This window comes from Polypterus senegalus, unplaced genomic scaffold, assembly GCF_016835505.1.
Source record: "Polypterus senegalus isolate Bchr_013 unplaced genomic scaffold, ASM1683550v1 scaffold_5342, whole genome shotgun sequence".
Taxonomy (NCBI): Eukaryota; Metazoa; Chordata; class Cladistia; order Polypteriformes; family Polypteridae; genus Polypterus; species Polypterus senegalus.
The window spans coordinates 41691-56774 of record NW_024386115.1 but is presented as its reverse complement, the minus strand read 5'-3'; the positions used below and the strand labels follow the sequence as shown (position 1 = coordinate 56774).

Genomic DNA, 15084 nt, shown 5'->3' with positions numbered 1-15084 from the left:
ACTGTTGCCTATTTGGGAGAGAAAAACAAGCAGCCATCGTTTACGGCCATACCACTCTGAATCCTGGAACTCGTCTGATCTAGGAAGCTAAGCAGAGTCGGGCTCGGTTGTACTTGGATGGAACGCCTGGGAATACCGCAGTGCTGTAAGCTTTTGTGCCATTAGGAATCGCCCTTCACCTCGTCTTTTTCTTTTCCTCCTTCCACCCGTGTCAGAAGCTGGGCTCTTGGCAGCCAGGTGATCTGGGGCAGCCCTGGGTACGATTGAGACTTGAGCGGTGCTTGCCACTCCCTTTGATTCCACTGTGGGATTGCACTTTACTGGACACGGGTTGCTAGTCCTTTCTGGGCATGCTCCCTTTATAAAGTTGCAGGCTCCCGTCAGAAGAGCTGCACGAGATCTATCTCTGTCTATCCATCCATCCATGAGGAGGAACTGGGAGCAGGGCTGGTCTTAAATGGGTGGCGAGCCGACAGAAGGGATCAACATGAAGGACAACGTGCATTGTAATTCAAAAGACATTCGAAAAATTTCAAAAGAATGGCAAACTAAAAAAAATGAAGACATCCAGGGAAGGAGAGAAAAAAAAAACAAAGAATGTCGTTTAGAAAAGGGCTACTGTTGCCTATTTGGGAGAGAAAAACAAAGCAGCCATGTTTACGGCCATACCACTCTGAATCGCTTGAACTCATCTGATCTGGAAGCTAAAGTCGGGCGATTGAGTACTTGGATGGGAGACCGCCTGGGAATACGAGAGTGCTGTAAGCTTTGCCTTTCTGCCAGCAGGTGTAAGCCCTTCACCTCGTCTTTTTCTTTTGGCTCTTGGAAGGAAGGAAGCGGCTTAAAATCAGTAAAGAGGCACAAAAAGGATGAATGATTATTTGTATTATTGTTTTATTACGGTGGGTGAGGGTCCTTAAGATAAATAAATAAATTGATTAGTTAATTTAAATTAATATTATTTTTGATACCATTTTTCTGAGGGCGGGGGTTCTGAAAATAAATAAATAAATGGACAGACTGACAGACAGATTGACCGATTGACTGATTTTTGGAACTTCTTTATTTATTGCTTAAAGCTCCCAGAGCCGTTGTGTCACAGGCTCCTGCTTCACAATCACCACCTCCATAAAATGAAACACATGTTTTCAGTCTATTTTTGAACTGGGATGTATCAGGGGAGGCCTTGAGCATGATCCCCACTACCACAAATTATGCAATCGAGTTTCTCGCATTTGGGGAAATCGCAGGGGTCAGCACACCCGGAGTGCAATGGATGAGCCTCGCCCTGGGAGAACCACCTTAGTGATCATGGTATCTCCCCTGCCAGGTAAGTATGAGTTGTTCAGCCCGGCGCTCATCCTCCCACTTCTTGAGCTTCGGCTGATCTGGGGCAGCCCTGGGTACACGTTCGAGACTTGAGCCGGTGCTTGCCCTCCCTTTGATTCCACTGTGGGATTGCACTTTAGCAAGGACACGAGGTTGCTGGTCCTTTCTGGACGATGCTCCCTTTATAAAGTTGCAGGCTCCCGTCTGAAGAGCTGCACGAGATCTATCTGTCTGTCTATCCATCCATCCATGAGGAGGAACTGGGAACAGGGCTGGTCTTAAATGGGTGGCGAGAGCCGACAGAAGGGGATCAGCATGAAGGACAACGTACATTGTAATTCAAAAGACATTCCGAAAAATTTCAAAAGAATGGCAAAACTAAAAAAAATGAAGACAGGCAGGGAAGGAGAGAAAAAAAAAAACCATAAGAATGTCGTATAGAAAAGAGGGCTTCCACTGTTGCCTATTTGGGAGAGAAAAACAAGCAGCCATCGTTTACGGCCATACCACTCTGAATACGCCCGAACTCGTCTGATCTCGGAAGCTAAGCAGAGTCGGGCTCGGTTAGTACTTGGATGGGAGACCGCCTGGGAATACCGAGTGCTGTAAGCTTTTGCCTTTGTGCCATTAGGAGTCGCCCTTCACCTCGTCTTTTTCTTTTCCTCCTTCCACCCGTGTCAGAAGCTGGGCTCTTGGCAGCCGAGTGATCTGGGGCAGCCCTGGGTACACGTTCGAGACTTGAGCCGGTGCTTGCCCTCCCTTTGATTCCACTGTGGGATTGCACTTTAGCAAGGACACGAGGTTGCTGGTCCTTTCTGGACGATGCTCCCCTTTATAAAGTTGCAGGCTCCCGTCTGAAGAGCTGCACGAGATCTATCTGTCTGTCTATCCATCCATCCATGAGGAGGAACTGGGAACAGGGCTGGTCTTAAATGGGTGGCGAGAGCCGACAGAAGGGGATCAGCATGAAGGACAACGTACATTGTAATTCAAAAGACATTCCGAAAAATTTCAAAAGAATGGCAAAACTAAAAAAAAAATGAAGACAGGCAGGGGAAGGAGAGAAAAAAAAAACATAAGAATGTCGTATAGAAAAGAGGGCTTCCACTGTTGCCTATTTGGGGAGAGAAAAACAAGCAGCCATCGTTTACGGCCATACCACTCTGAATACGCCCGAACTCGTCTGATCTCGGAAGCTAAGCAGAGTCGGGCTCGGTTAGTACTTGGATGGGAGACCGCCTGGGAATACCGAGTGCTGTAAGCTTTTGCCTTTGTGCCATTAGGAGTCGCCCTTCACCTCGTCTTTTTCTTTTCCTCCTTCCACCCGTGTCAGAAGCTGGGCTCTTGGCAGCCGAGTGATCTGGGGCAGCCCTGGGTACACGTTGAGACTTGAGCCGGTGCTTGCCCTCCCTTTGATTCCACTGTGGGATTGCACTTTAGCAAGGACACGAGGTTGCTGGTCCTTTCTGGACGATGCTCCCCTTTATAAAGTTGCAGGCTCCCCGTCTGAAGAGCTGCACGAGATCTATCTGTCTGTCTATCCATCCATCCATGAGGAGGAACTGGGAACAGGGCTGGTCTTAAATGGGTGGCGAGCCGACAGAAGGGGATCAGCATGAAGGACAACGTACATTGTAATTCAAAAGACATTCCGAAAAATTTCAAAAGAATGGCAAAACTAAAAAAAATGAAGACAGGCAGGGGAAGGAGAGAAAAAAAAAACATAAGAATGTCGTATAGAAAAGAGGGCTTCCACTGTTGCCTATTTGGGAGAGAAAACAAGCAGCCATCGTTTACGGCCATACCACTCTGAATACGCCCGAACTCATCTGATCTCGGAAGCTAAGCAGAGTCGGGCTTGGTTAGTACTTGGATGGGAGACCGCCTGGGAATACCGAGTGCTGTAAGCTTTTGCCTTTCTGCCAGCAGGTGTCGCCCTTCACCTCGTCTTTTTCTTTTGGCTCTTGGCAGGAAGGAAAGCGGCTTAAAATCAGTAAAGAGGCACAAAAAGGATGAATGATTATTTGTATTATTGTTTTATTACGGTGGGTGAGGGTCCTTAAGATAAATAAATAAATTGATTAGTTAATTTAAATTAATATTATTTTTGATACCATTTTTCTAGGGGGCGGGGGTTCTGAAAATAAATAAATAAATGGACAGACTGACAGACAGATTGACCGATTGACTGATTTTTGGAACTTCTTTATTTATTGCTTAAAGCTCCCAGAGCCGTTGTGTCACAGGCTCCTGCTTCACAATCACCACCTCCATAAAATGAAACACATGTTTTCAGTCTATTTTTTGAACCGGGATTATCAGGGGAGAGCGCAACGCAGTCCCCCACTACCACAAATTATGCAATCGAGTTTCCCGCATTTGGGGAAACCGCAGAGATCAGCACACCCGGCGTGCAATGGATGAGCCTCGCCCTGGGAGAACCACCTTAGTGATCATGGTATCTCCCCTGCCAGGTAAGTATGAGTTGTTCAGCCCGGCGCTCATCCTCCCACTTCTTCGGCTTCGTCGCTCGGCAGCGGGAGGATTTCCCCAGCGCAGTCCTCGGTCCTTCGGGCTCCTTCGGGATCCTTCGGGCTTCTTCGGCCTCTGGAGCGCGCATGCGGGAGTTAGCCACTCACCAGACGCCCGTGTGCCCCGTGACTCGGATGACGGGTTTGCAAAGACCTCACCACCTTGATTAGACAGGTTTCGCCAGCAATCCCAAGGTGCACCTCGCTCTTATGCAAACCAGCCACGCATCGCTGGAGCTTATTGGCTGGAAGAGAAACAGGAGAGATAGGACTGGGCGGGGCGCTGAATGATAAACAGCCGCTCAACAGCTTAGACAGGCGGCAGGCGGCAAGCGGCAGGGAGGACGCAAAGCTGCGAAATAGGGAGGCGATCCTGCGCTCCGGAGACCGAGAGGAAGAACACCTCGGCGTAGGCGCTCGCACACGGCAGCAAAGCTCCATCGGGAAGACCTGCGTCGAGGCCGCCGAGTGATCTGGGGCAGCCCTGGGTACAAGTTCGAGACTTGAGCCGGTGCTTGCCCTTCCTTTGATTCCACTGTGGGATTGCACTTTAGCAAGGACACGAGGTTGCTGGTCCTTTCTGGACGATGCTCCCCTTTATAAAGTTGCAGGCTCCCGTCTGAAGAGCTGCACGAGATCTATCTGTCTGTCTATCATCCATCCATGAGGAGGAACTGGGAACAGGGCTGGTCTTAAATGGGTGGCGAGAGCCGACAGAAGGGGATCAGCATGAAGGACAACGTACATTGTAATTCAAAAGACATTCCGAAAAATTTCAAAAGAATGGCAAAACTAAAAAAAAAAATGAAGACAGGCAGGGAAAGGAGAGAAAAAAAAACATAAGAATGTCGTATAGAAAAGAGGGCTTCCACTGTTGCCTATTTGGGGAGAGAAAAACAAGCAGCCATCGTTTACGGCCATACCACTCTGAATACGCCCGAACTCGTCCGATCTCGAAGCTAAGCAGAGTCGGGCTCGGTTAGTACTTGGATGGGAGACCGCCTGGGAATACCGAGTGCTGTAAGCTTTTGCCTTTGTGCCATTAGGAGTCGCCCTTCACCTCGTCTTTTTCTTTTCCTCCTTCCACCCGTGTCAGAAGCTGGGCTCTTGGCAGCCGAGTGATCTGGGGCAGCCCTGGGTACACGTCGAGACTTGAGCCGGTGCTTGCCCTCCCTTTGATTCCACTGTGGGATTGCACTTTAGCAAGGACACGAGGTTGCTGGTCCTTTCTGGACGATGCTCCCTTTATAAAGTTGCAGGCTCCCGTCTGAAGAGCTGCACGAGATCTATCTGTCTGTCTATCCATCCATCCATGAGGAGGAACTGGGAACAGGGCTGGTCTTAAATGGGTGGCGAGAGCCGACAGAAGGGGATCAGCATGAAGGACAACGTACATTGTAATTCAAAAGACATTCGAAAAATTTCAAAAGAATGGCAAAACTAAAAAAAATGAAGACAGGCAGGGAAGGAGAGAAAAAAAAACATAAGAATGTCGTATAGAAAAGAGGGCTTCCACTGTTGCCTATTTGGGGAGAGAAAAACAAGCAGCCATCGTTTACGGCCATACCACTCTGAATACGCCCGAACTCGTCTGATCTCGGAAGCTAAGCAGAGTCGGGCTCGGTTAGTACTTGGATGGGAGACCGCCTGGGAATACCGAGTGCTGTAAGCTTTTGCCTTTGTGCCATTAGGAGTCGCCCTTCACCTCGTCTTTTCTTTTCCTCCTTCCACCCGTGTCAGAAGCTGGGCTCTTGGCAGCCGAGTGATCTGGGGCAGCCCTGGGTACACGTTCGAGACTTGAGCCGGTGCTTGCCCTCCCTTTGATTCCACTGTGGGATTGCACTTTAGCAAGGACACGAGGTTGCTGGTCCTTTCTGGACGATGCTCCCTTTATAAAGTTGCAGGCTCCCGTCTGAAGAGCTGCACGAGATCTATCTGTCTGTCTATCCATCCATCCATGAGGAGGAACTGGGAACAGGGCTGGTCTTAAATGGGTGGCGAGAGCCGACAGAAGGGGATCAGCATGAAGGACAACGTACATTGTAATTCAAAAGACATTCCGAAAAATTTCAAAAGAATGGCAAAACTAAAAAAAAAATGAAGACAGGCAGGGAAGGAGAGAAAAAAAACATAAGAATGTCGTATAGAAAAGAGGGCTTCCACTGTTGCCTATTTGGGAGAGAAAAACAAGCAGCCATCGTTTACGGCCATACCACTCTGAATACGCCCGAACTCGTCTGATCTCGGAAGCTAAGCAGAGTCGGGCTCGGTTAGTACTTGGATGGGAGACCGCCTGGGAATACCGAGTGCTGTAAGCTTTTGCCTTTGTGCCATTAGGAGTCGCCCTTCACCTCGTCTTTTTCTTTTCCTCCTTCCACCCGTGTCAGAAGCTGGGCTCTTGGCAGCCGAGTGATCTGGGGCAGCCCTGGGTACACGTTCGAGACTTGAGCCGGTGCTTGCCCTCCCTTTGATTCCACTGTGGGATTGCACTTTAGCAAGGACACGAGGTTGCTGGTCCTTTCTGGACGATGCTCCCTTTATAAAGTTGCAGGCTCCCGTCTGAAGAGCTGCACGAGATCTATCTGTCTGTCTATCCATCCATCCATGAGGAGGAACTGGGAACAGGGCTGGTCTTAAATGGGTGGCGAGAGCCGACAGAAGGGGATCAGCATGAGGACAACGTACATTGTAATTCAAAAGACATTCCGAAAAATTTCAAAAGAATGGCAAAACTAAAAAAAATGAAGACAGGCAGGGAAGGAGAGAAAAAAAACATAAGAATGTCGTATAGAAAAGAGGGCTTCCACTGTTGCCTATTTGGGGAGAGAAAAACAAGCAGCCATCGTTTACGGCCATACCACTCTGAATACGCCCGAACTCGTCTGATCTCGGAAGCTAAGCAGAGTCGGGCTCGGTTAGTACTTGGATGGGAGACCGCCTGGGAATACCGAGTGCTGTAAGCTTTTGCCTTTGTGCCATTAGGAGTCGCCCTTCACCTCGTCTTTTCTTTTCCTCCTTCCACCCGTGTCAGAAGCTGGGCTCTTGGCAGCCGAGTGATCTGGGGCAGCCCTGGGTACACGTTCGAGACTTGAGCCGGTGCTTGCCCTCCCTTTGATTCCACTGTGGGATTGCACTTTAGCAAGGACACGAGGTTGCTGGTCCTTTCTGGACGATGCTCCCTTTATAAAGTTGCAGGCTCCCGTCTGAAGAGCTGCACGAGATCTATCTGTCTGTCTATCCATCCATCCATGAGGAGGAACTGGGAACAGGGCTGGTCTTAAATGGGTGGCGAGAGCCGACAGAAGGGGATCAGCATGAAGGACAACGTACATTGTAATTCAAAAGACATTCGAAAAATTTCAAAAGAATGGCAAAACTAAAAAAAATGAAGACAGGCAGGGAAGGAGAGAAAAAAAAATAAGAATGTCGTATAGAAAAGAGGGCTTCCACTGTTGCCTATTTGGGGAGAGAAAAACAAGCAGCCATCGTTTACGGCCATACCACTCTGAATACGCCCGAACTCGTCTGATCTCGGAAGCTAAGCAGAGTCGGGCTCGGTTAGTACTTGGATGGGAGACCTCCTGGGAATCCCGAGTGCTGTAAGCTTTTGCCTTTCTGCCAGCAGGTGTCGCCCTTCACCTCGTCTTTTTCTTTTGGCTCTTGGCAGGAAGGAAAGCGGCTTAAAATCAGTAAAGAGGCACAAAAAGGATGAATGATTATTTGTATTATTGTTTTATTACGGTGGGTGAGGGTCCTTAAGATAAATAAATAAATTGATTAGTTAATTTAAATTAATATTATTTTTGATACCATTTTTCTAGGGGGCGGGGGTTCTGAAAATAAATAAATAAATGGACAGACTGACAGACAGATTGACCGATTGACTGATTTTTGGAACTTCTTTATTTATTGCTTAAAGCTCCCAGAGCCGTTGTGTCACAGGCTCCTGCTTCACAATCACCACCTCCATAAAATGAAACACATGTTTTCAGTCTATTTTTTGAACCGGGATTATCAGGGGAGAGCGCGAACGCAGTCCCCCACTACCACAAATTATGCAATCGAGTTTCCCGCATTTGGGGAAACGCAGAGATCAGCACGCCCGGGGTGCAATGGATGAGCCTCGCCCTGGGAGAACCACCTTAGTGATCATGGTATCTCCCCTGCCAGGTAAGTATGAGTTGTTCAGCCCGGCGCTCATCCTCCCACTTCTTCGCTTCGCTCGGCAGCGGGAGGATTTCCCCAGCGCAGTCCTCGGTCCTTCGGGCTCCTTCGGGATCCTTCGGGCTTCTTCGGCCTCTGGAGCGCGCATGCGCGGGAGTTAGCCACTCACCAGACGCCCGTGTGCCCCGTGACTCGGATGACGGGTTTGCAAAGACCTCACCACCTTGATTAGACAGGTTTCGCCAGCAATCCCAAGGTGCACCTCGCTCTTATGCAAACCAGCCACGCATCGCTGGAGCTTATTGGCTGGAAGAGAAACAGGAGAGATAGGACTGGGCGGGACGCTGAATGATAAACAGCCGCTCAACAGCTTAGACAGGCGGCAGGCGGCAAGCGGCAGGGAGGACGCAAAGCTGCGAAATAGGGAGGCGATCCTGCGCTCCGGAGACCGAGAGGAAGAACACCTCGGCGTGGGCGCTCGCACACGGCAGCAAAGCACCATCGGGAAGACCTGCGTCGAGGCCGCCGAGTGATCTGGGGCAGCCCTGGGTACACGTTCGAGACTTGAGCCGGTGCTTGCCCTCCCTTTGATTCCACTGTGGGATTGCACTTTAGCAAGGACACGAGGTTGCTGGTCCTTTCTGGACGATGCTCCCTTTATAAAGTTGCAGGCTCCCGTCTGAAGAGCTGCACGAGATCTATCTGTCTGTCTATCCATCCATCCATGAGGAGGAACTGGGAACAGGGCTGGTCTTAAATGGGTGGCGAGAGCCGACAGAAGGGGATCAGCATGAAGGACAACGTACATTGTAATTCAAAAGACATTCCGAAAAATTTCAAAAGAATGGCAAAACTAAAAAAAAATGAAGACAGGCAGGGGAAGGAGAGAAAAAAAAAACATAAGAATGTCGTATAGAAAAGAGGGCTTCCACTGTTGCCTATTTGGGAGAGAAAAACAAGCAGCCATCGTTTACGGCCATACCACTCTGAATACGCCCGAACTCGTCTGATCTCGGAAGCTAAGCAGAGTCGGGCTCGGTTAGTACTTGGATGGGAGACCGCCTGGGAATACCGAGTGCTGTAAGCTTTTGCCTTTGTGCCATTAGGAGTCGCCCTTCACCTCGTCTTTTTCTTTTCCTCCTTCCACCCGTGTCAGAAGCTGGGCTCTTGGCAGCCGAGTGATCTGGGGCAGCCCTGGGTACACGTTCGAGACTTGAGCCGGTGCTTGCCCTCCCTTTGATTCCACTGTGGGATTGCACTTTAGCAAGGACACGAGGTTGCTGGTCCTTTCTGGACGATGCTCCCCTTTATAAAGTTGCAGGCTCCCGTCTGAAGAGCTGCACGAGATCTATCTGTCTGTCTATCCATCCATCCATGAGGAGGAACTGGGAACAGGGCTGGTCTTAAATGGGTGGCGAGAGCCGACAGAAGGGGATCAGCATGAAGGACAACGTACATTGTAATTCAAAAGACATTCGAAAAATTTCAAAAGAATGGCAAAACTAAAAAAAATGAAGACAGGCGGGGAAGGAGAGAAAAAAAACATAAGAATGTCGTATAGAAAAGAGGGCTTCCACTGTTGCCTATTTGGGGAGAGAAAAACAAGCAGCCATCGTTTACGGCCATACCACTCTGAATACGCCCGAACTCGTCTGATCTCGGAAGCTAAGCAGAGTCGGGCTCGGTTAGTACTTGGATGGGAGACCGCCTGGGAATACCGAGTGCTGTAAGCTTTTGCCTTTGTGCCATTAGGAGTCGCCCTTCACCTCGTCTTTTTCTTTTCCTCCTTCCACCCGTGTCAGAAGCTGGGCTCTTGGCAGCCGAGTGATCTGGGGCAGCCCTGGGTACACGTTGAGACTTGAGCCGGTGCTTGCCCTCCCTTTGATTCCACTGTGGGATTGCACTTTAGCAAGGACACGAGGTTGCTGGTCCTTTCTGGACGATGCTCCCTTTATAAAGTTGCAGGCTCCCGTCTGAAGAGCTGCACGAGATCTATCTGTCTGTCTATCCATCCATCCATGAGGAGGAACTGGGAACAGGGCTGGTCTTAAATGGGTGGCGAGAGCCGACAGAAGGGGATCAGCATGAAGGACAACGTACATTGTAATTCAAAAGACATTCGAAAAATTTCAAAAGAATGGCAAAACTGAACAAAAATGAAGACAGGCAGGGAAGGAGAGAAAAAAAAAACCATAAGAATGTCGTATAGAAAAGAGGGCTTCCACTGTTGCCTATTTGGGGAGAGAAAAACAAGCAGCCATCGTTTACGGCCATACCACTCTGAATACGCCCGAACTCGTCTGATCTCGGAAGCTAAGCAGAGTCGGGCTCGGTTAGTACTTGGATGGGAGACCGCCTGGGAATACCGAGTGCTGTAAGCTTTTGCCTTTGTGCCATTAGGAGTCGCCCTTCACCTCGTCTTTTTCTTTTCCTCCTTCCACCCGTGTCAGAAGCTGGGCTCTTGGCAGCCGAGTGATCTGGGGCAGCCCTGGGTACACGTTCGAGACTTGAGCCGGTGCTTGCCCTCCCTTTGATTCCACTGTGGGATTGCACTTTAGCAAGGACACGAGGTTGCTGGTCCTTTCTGGCGATGCTCCCTTTATAAAGTTGCAGGCTCCCGTCTGAAGAGCTGCACGAGATCTATCTGTCTGTCTATCCATCCATCCATGAGGAGGAACTGGGAACAGGGCTGGTCTTAAATGGGTGGCGAGAGCCGACAGAAGGGGATCAGCATGAAGGACAACGTACATTGTAATTCAAAAGACATTCGAAAAATTTCAAAAGAATGGCAAAACTAAAAAAAATGAAGACAGGCAGGAGAAGGAGAGAAAAAAAAATCATAGGGATGTTGTATAGAAAAGAGGGCTTCCACTGTTGCCTATTTGGGGAGAGAAAACAAGCAGCCATCGTTTACGGCCATACCACTCTGAATACGCCCGAACTCGTCTGATCTCGGAAGCTAAGCAGAGTCGGGCTCGGTTAGTACTTGGATGGGAGACCGCCTGGGAATACCGAGTGCTGTAAGCTTTTGCCTTTGTGCCATTAGGAGTCGCCCTTCACCTCGTCTTTTTCTTTTCCTCCTTCCACCCGTGTCAGAAGCTGGGCTCTTGGCAGCCGAGTGATCTGGGGCAGCCCTGGGTACACGTTCGAGACTTGAGCCGGTGCTTGCCCTCCCTTTGATTCCACTGTGGGATTGCACTTTAGCAAGGACACGAGGTTGCTGGTCCTTTCTGGACGATGCTCCCCTTTATAAAGTTGCAGGCTCCCGTCTGAAGAGCTGCACGAGATCTATCTGTCTGTCTATCCATCCATCCATGAGGAGGAACTGGGAACAGGGCTGGTCTTAAATGGGTGGCGAGAGCCGACAGAAGGGGATCAGCATGAAGGACAACGTACATTGTAATTCAAAAGACATTCGAAAAATTTCAAAAGAATGGCAAAACTAAAAAAAATGAAGACAGGCAGGGAAGGAGAGAAAAAAAATAAGAATGTCGTATAGAAAAGAGGGCTTCCACTGTTGCCTATTTGGGGAGAGAAAAACAAGCAGCCATCGTTTACGGCCATACCACTCTGAATACGCCCGAACTCGTCTGATCTCGGAAGCTAAGCAGAGTCGGGCTCGGTTAGTACTTGGATGGGAGACCGCCTGGGAATACCGAGTGCTGTAAGCTTTTGCCTTTGTGCCATTAGGAGTCGCCCTTCACCTCGTCTTTTTCTTTTCCTCCTTCCACCCGTGTCAGAAGCTGGGCTCTTGGCAGCCGAGTGATCTGGGGCAGCCCTGGGTACACGTTCGAGACTTGAGCCGGTGCTTGCCCTCCCTTTGATTCCACTGTGGGATTGCACTTTAGCAAGGACACGAGGTTGCTGGTCCTTTCTGGACGATGCTCCCCTTTATAAAGTTGCAGGCTCCCCGTCTGAAGAGCTGCACGAGATCTATCTGTCTGTCTATCCATCCATCCATGAGGAGGAACTGGGAGCAGGGCTGGTCTTAAATGGGTGGCGAGAGCCGACAGAAGGGGATCAGCATGAAGGACAACGTACATTGTAATTCAAAAGACATTCGAAAAATTTCAAAAGAATGGCAAAACTAAAAAAAATGAAGACAGGCAGGGAAGGAGAGAAAAAAACATAAGAATGTCGTATAGAAAAGAGGGCTTCCACTGTTGCCTATTTGGGGAGAGAAAAACAAGCAGCCATCGTTTACGGCCATACCACTCTGAATACGCCCGAACTCGTCTGATCTCGGAAGCTAAGCAGAGTCGGGCTCGGTTAGTACTTGGATGGGAGACCGCCTGGGAATACCGAGTGCTGTAAGCTTTTGCCTTTGTGCCATTAGGAGTCGCCCTTCACCTCGTCTTTTCTTTTCCTCCTTCCACCCGTGTCAGAAGCTGGGCTCTTGGCAGCCGAGTGATCTGGGGCAGCCCTGGGTACACGCTCGAGACTTGAGCCGGTGCTTGCCCTCCCTTTGATTCCACTGTGGGATTGCACTTTAGCAAGGACACGAGGTTGCTGGTCCTTTCTGGACGATGCTCCCCTTTATAAAGTTGCAGGCTCCCGTCTGAAGAGCTGCACGAGATCTATCTGTCTGTCTATCCATCCATCCATGAGGAGGAACTGGGAACAGGGCTGGTCTTAAATGGGTGGCGAGAGCCGACAGAAGGGGATCAGCATGAAGGACAACGTACATTGTAATTCAAAAGACATTCCGAAAAATTTCAAAAGAATGGCAAAACTAAAAAAAATGAAGACAGGCAGGGAAGGAGAGAAAAAAAAACATAAGAATGTCGTATAGAAAAGAGGGCTTCCACTGTTGCCTATTTGGGGAGAGAAAAACAAGCAGCCATCGTTTACGGCCATACCACTCTGAATACGCCCGAACTCATCTGATCTCGGAAGCTAAGCAGAGTCGGGCTTGGTTAGTACTTGGATGGGAGACCGCCTGGGAATACCGAGTGCTGTAAGCTTTTGCCTTTCTGCCAGCAGGTGTCGCCCTTCACCTCGTCTTTTTCTTTTGGCTCTTGGAAGGAAGGAAAGCGGCTTAAAATCAGTAAAGAGGCACAAAAAGGATGAATGATTATTTGTATTATTGTTTTATTACGGTGGGTGAGGGTCCTTAAGATAAATAAATAAATTGATTAGTTAATTTAAATTAATATTATTTTTGATACCATTTTTCTAGGGGGCGGGGGTTCTGAAAATAAATAAATAAATGGACAGACTGACAGACAGATTGACCGATTGACTGATTTTTGGAACTTCTTTATTTATTGCTTAAAGCTCCCAGAGCCGTTGTGTCACAGGCTCCTGCTTCACAATCACCACCTCCATAAAATGAAACACATGTTTTCAGTCTATTTTTTGAACCGGGATTATCAGGCGAGAGCGCAAACGCAGTCCCCCACTACCACAAATTATGCAATCGAGTTTCCTGCATTTGGGGAAACCGCAGAGATCAGCACACCCGGCGTGCAATGGATGAGCCTCGCCCTGGGAGAACCTTTTTTTTTTTTTTTTTTTTTGTCTAAATTTCATTACTTAAGACAAACACTAATTTGCTTGTCCCATTTTCACTTACATTTAATGTTTCTTTTCAGTGTTTTAGCTTTGAACACACACACAAAGTCTGGCCAATTTGCTAATTCACTGCCACCCATCACCTTTTCACCACCATGGCGTGTTTTTTTTTTTTTTTTTTCCATTTTTCCCCAAAAAAACTCCATTAATTGTTCTTTACCTTTATCTTTCACACCTTGTTCTTATTCAATTGATCTTCTTTTATTTTCCATGCCTCCTCTACTTCTCTCCCACATTTCTGCAATAGTCTTTGAATAGAAACATCCTTATTATGTATCACCAGTTCATTTCTTTCCCACCATATATTTTCTTTAACTATATTAATTATTTGCCATTGGGTTTTTGCCATTTTCTCATTCAAGTTATTCCCCACTAATCCATACAGTACCCCTTCTTTTGTAATCTCCTCTTTTCCTAATAACCCATCCCATTTCTCCATTACACCCTTCCAAATTCCTTGCGATTTTTCACATTTCCAAAACACATGTTCAGATGTTTCTATTCCTGTGCAGTTCCTTCTCGGACATATCAACGTCTTTGCTACTCGCCTCTTATACATTGCAGTGTTTGTCGGTAACACTTCGTGTATGCCCAACCAGCCCAAATCCTTTTGTCTATTGGTCAACTCTTTTCCATTGTTTTGTTGCCATACTTTCTTTGCTTGATTTTCAGTCATATTTTTATTTTTAACATTGTTTCGTCTTTTTTTATATATTCTTTCAGGGCTCTTTTCTTCCCCCATATTGTTACCTCTCCTTCTTCCCATCTGTATTTCCTTAAAAATTTTGTAACTATCTTATAGTGCTTTGCTATATTAAAGGCAATAGGTCTATTGTTAATGCTTTTAAACAATCTTACTTTCCTCAGCTCCGTACCCAATTGATATCGCATCAAATCAGCCATTTTCCTTTCTTATTTAGCGCCATGTTACCCACCGTAGCCGTATGTTTTAACATCAGCTCTTCTTCTATATTTGGGAATCCTTTCCCTCCATTTTCTTTTTGTTTCATTATTACTTTTCTTGCAATTTTCTCACATTTTGACCCCCATAGGAAAACAAAACAGCTTCTTATAATCTTTTTTAATATTTTTCTCGGGGGGAAAAAACGGTAAAAATATGTCAGTTTTGGGATTATTATTGCTTTCACCAGCAAAATCTTGCCCTCCATAGTCAGGTTTCTCAATCTCCAAAATCCTGTTTTTATTTATATTTTTAACATTTCCTTCCATTGTTTCTTTTCTCTATTATCTTTCCTAATTCTACTCCCAATATTTTAACACTATTGTAAAGTCTTATCTTTCCCGCAGGTTGTTCTTTCCAGTTACCCCATAACACACAATCACATTTCTCCAGATTTAATTGCGATCCTGATGCCATACAGAATATTTCCGTGTATTCAATTACCTGCTCTATACTGCTGACATCTCTGACTATTATGCTCACATCATCCATATATGCACATATTTTAACTTGTTGCCCTCCGCT

General features: G+C 47.6%; 19 non-coding genes across 19 annotated transcripts; 15 read left to right on the top strand and 4 right to left on the bottom strand.

Moving 5' to 3' along the window:
• Positions 1 to 1176: 1176 nt before the first annotated feature.
• Positions 1177 to 1338, bottom strand: LOC120522573. Its single transcript, XR_005632440.1, has one exon. It is a non-coding gene; the product is annotated as a U1 spliceosomal RNA (small nuclear RNA).
• Positions 1339 to 1822: 484 nt separating this feature from the next.
• Positions 1823 to 1941, top strand: LOC120522562. Its single transcript, XR_005632430.1, has one exon. It is a non-coding gene; the product is annotated as a 5S ribosomal RNA (ribosomal RNA).
• A 533-nt stretch (positions 1942 to 2474) lies between these two features.
• Positions 2475 to 2593, top strand: LOC120522561. The gene has a single exon (XR_005632429.1). It is a non-coding gene; the product is annotated as a 5S ribosomal RNA (ribosomal RNA).
• Positions 2594 to 3120: 527 nt separating this feature from the next.
• LOC120522548 lies at positions 3121 to 3239 on the top strand. Its single transcript, XR_005632416.1, has one exon. It is a non-coding gene; the product is annotated as a 5S ribosomal RNA (ribosomal RNA).
• Positions 3240 to 3648: 409 nt separating this feature from the next.
• Positions 3649 to 3811, bottom strand: LOC120522571. Its single transcript, XR_005632438.1, has one exon. It is a non-coding gene; the product is annotated as a U1 spliceosomal RNA (small nuclear RNA).
• A 958-nt stretch (positions 3812 to 4769) lies between these two features.
• Positions 4770 to 4887, top strand: LOC120522564. The gene has a single exon (XR_005632432.1). It is a non-coding gene; the product is annotated as a 5S ribosomal RNA (ribosomal RNA).
• Positions 4888 to 5413: 526 nt separating this feature from the next.
• LOC120522560 lies at positions 5414 to 5532 on the top strand. Its single transcript, XR_005632428.1, has one exon. It is a non-coding gene; the product is annotated as a 5S ribosomal RNA (ribosomal RNA).
• A 527-nt stretch (positions 5533 to 6059) lies between these two features.
• LOC120522558 lies at positions 6060 to 6178 on the top strand. The gene has a single exon (XR_005632426.1). It is a non-coding gene; the product is annotated as a 5S ribosomal RNA (ribosomal RNA).
• Positions 6179 to 6704: 526 nt separating this feature from the next.
• Positions 6705 to 6823, top strand: LOC120522556. The gene has a single exon (XR_005632425.1). It is a non-coding gene; the product is annotated as a 5S ribosomal RNA (ribosomal RNA).
• Positions 6824 to 7347: 524 nt separating this feature from the next.
• On the top strand, positions 7348 to 7466 carry LOC120522563. Its single transcript, XR_005632431.1, has one exon. It is a non-coding gene; the product is annotated as a 5S ribosomal RNA (ribosomal RNA).
• A 409-nt stretch (positions 7467 to 7875) lies between these two features.
• LOC120522572 lies at positions 7876 to 8038 on the bottom strand. The gene has a single exon (XR_005632439.1). It is a non-coding gene; the product is annotated as a U1 spliceosomal RNA (small nuclear RNA).
• A 954-nt stretch (positions 8039 to 8992) lies between these two features.
• Positions 8993 to 9111, top strand: LOC120522555. The gene has a single exon (XR_005632424.1). It is a non-coding gene; the product is annotated as a 5S ribosomal RNA (ribosomal RNA).
• Positions 9112 to 9638: 527 nt separating this feature from the next.
• On the top strand, positions 9639 to 9757 carry LOC120522554. Its single transcript, XR_005632423.1, has one exon. It is a non-coding gene; the product is annotated as a 5S ribosomal RNA (ribosomal RNA).
• A 529-nt stretch (positions 9758 to 10286) lies between these two features.
• Positions 10287 to 10405, top strand: LOC120522553. The gene has a single exon (XR_005632422.1). It is a non-coding gene; the product is annotated as a 5S ribosomal RNA (ribosomal RNA).
• Positions 10406 to 10932: 527 nt separating this feature from the next.
• Positions 10933 to 11051, top strand: LOC120522552. Its single transcript, XR_005632421.1, has one exon. It is a non-coding gene; the product is annotated as a 5S ribosomal RNA (ribosomal RNA).
• A 525-nt stretch (positions 11052 to 11576) lies between these two features.
• LOC120522551 lies at positions 11577 to 11695 on the top strand. Its single transcript, XR_005632419.1, has one exon. It is a non-coding gene; the product is annotated as a 5S ribosomal RNA (ribosomal RNA).
• A 527-nt stretch (positions 11696 to 12222) lies between these two features.
• LOC120522550 lies at positions 12223 to 12341 on the top strand. The gene has a single exon (XR_005632418.1). It is a non-coding gene; the product is annotated as a 5S ribosomal RNA (ribosomal RNA).
• A 528-nt stretch (positions 12342 to 12869) lies between these two features.
• Positions 12870 to 12988, top strand: LOC120522577. Its single transcript, XR_005632443.1, has one exon. It is a non-coding gene; the product is annotated as a 5S ribosomal RNA (ribosomal RNA).
• A 409-nt stretch (positions 12989 to 13397) lies between these two features.
• LOC120522574 lies at positions 13398 to 13553 on the bottom strand. The gene has a single exon (XR_005632441.1). It is a non-coding gene; the product is annotated as a U1 spliceosomal RNA (small nuclear RNA).
• Positions 13554 to 15084: the final 1531 nt, after the last annotated feature.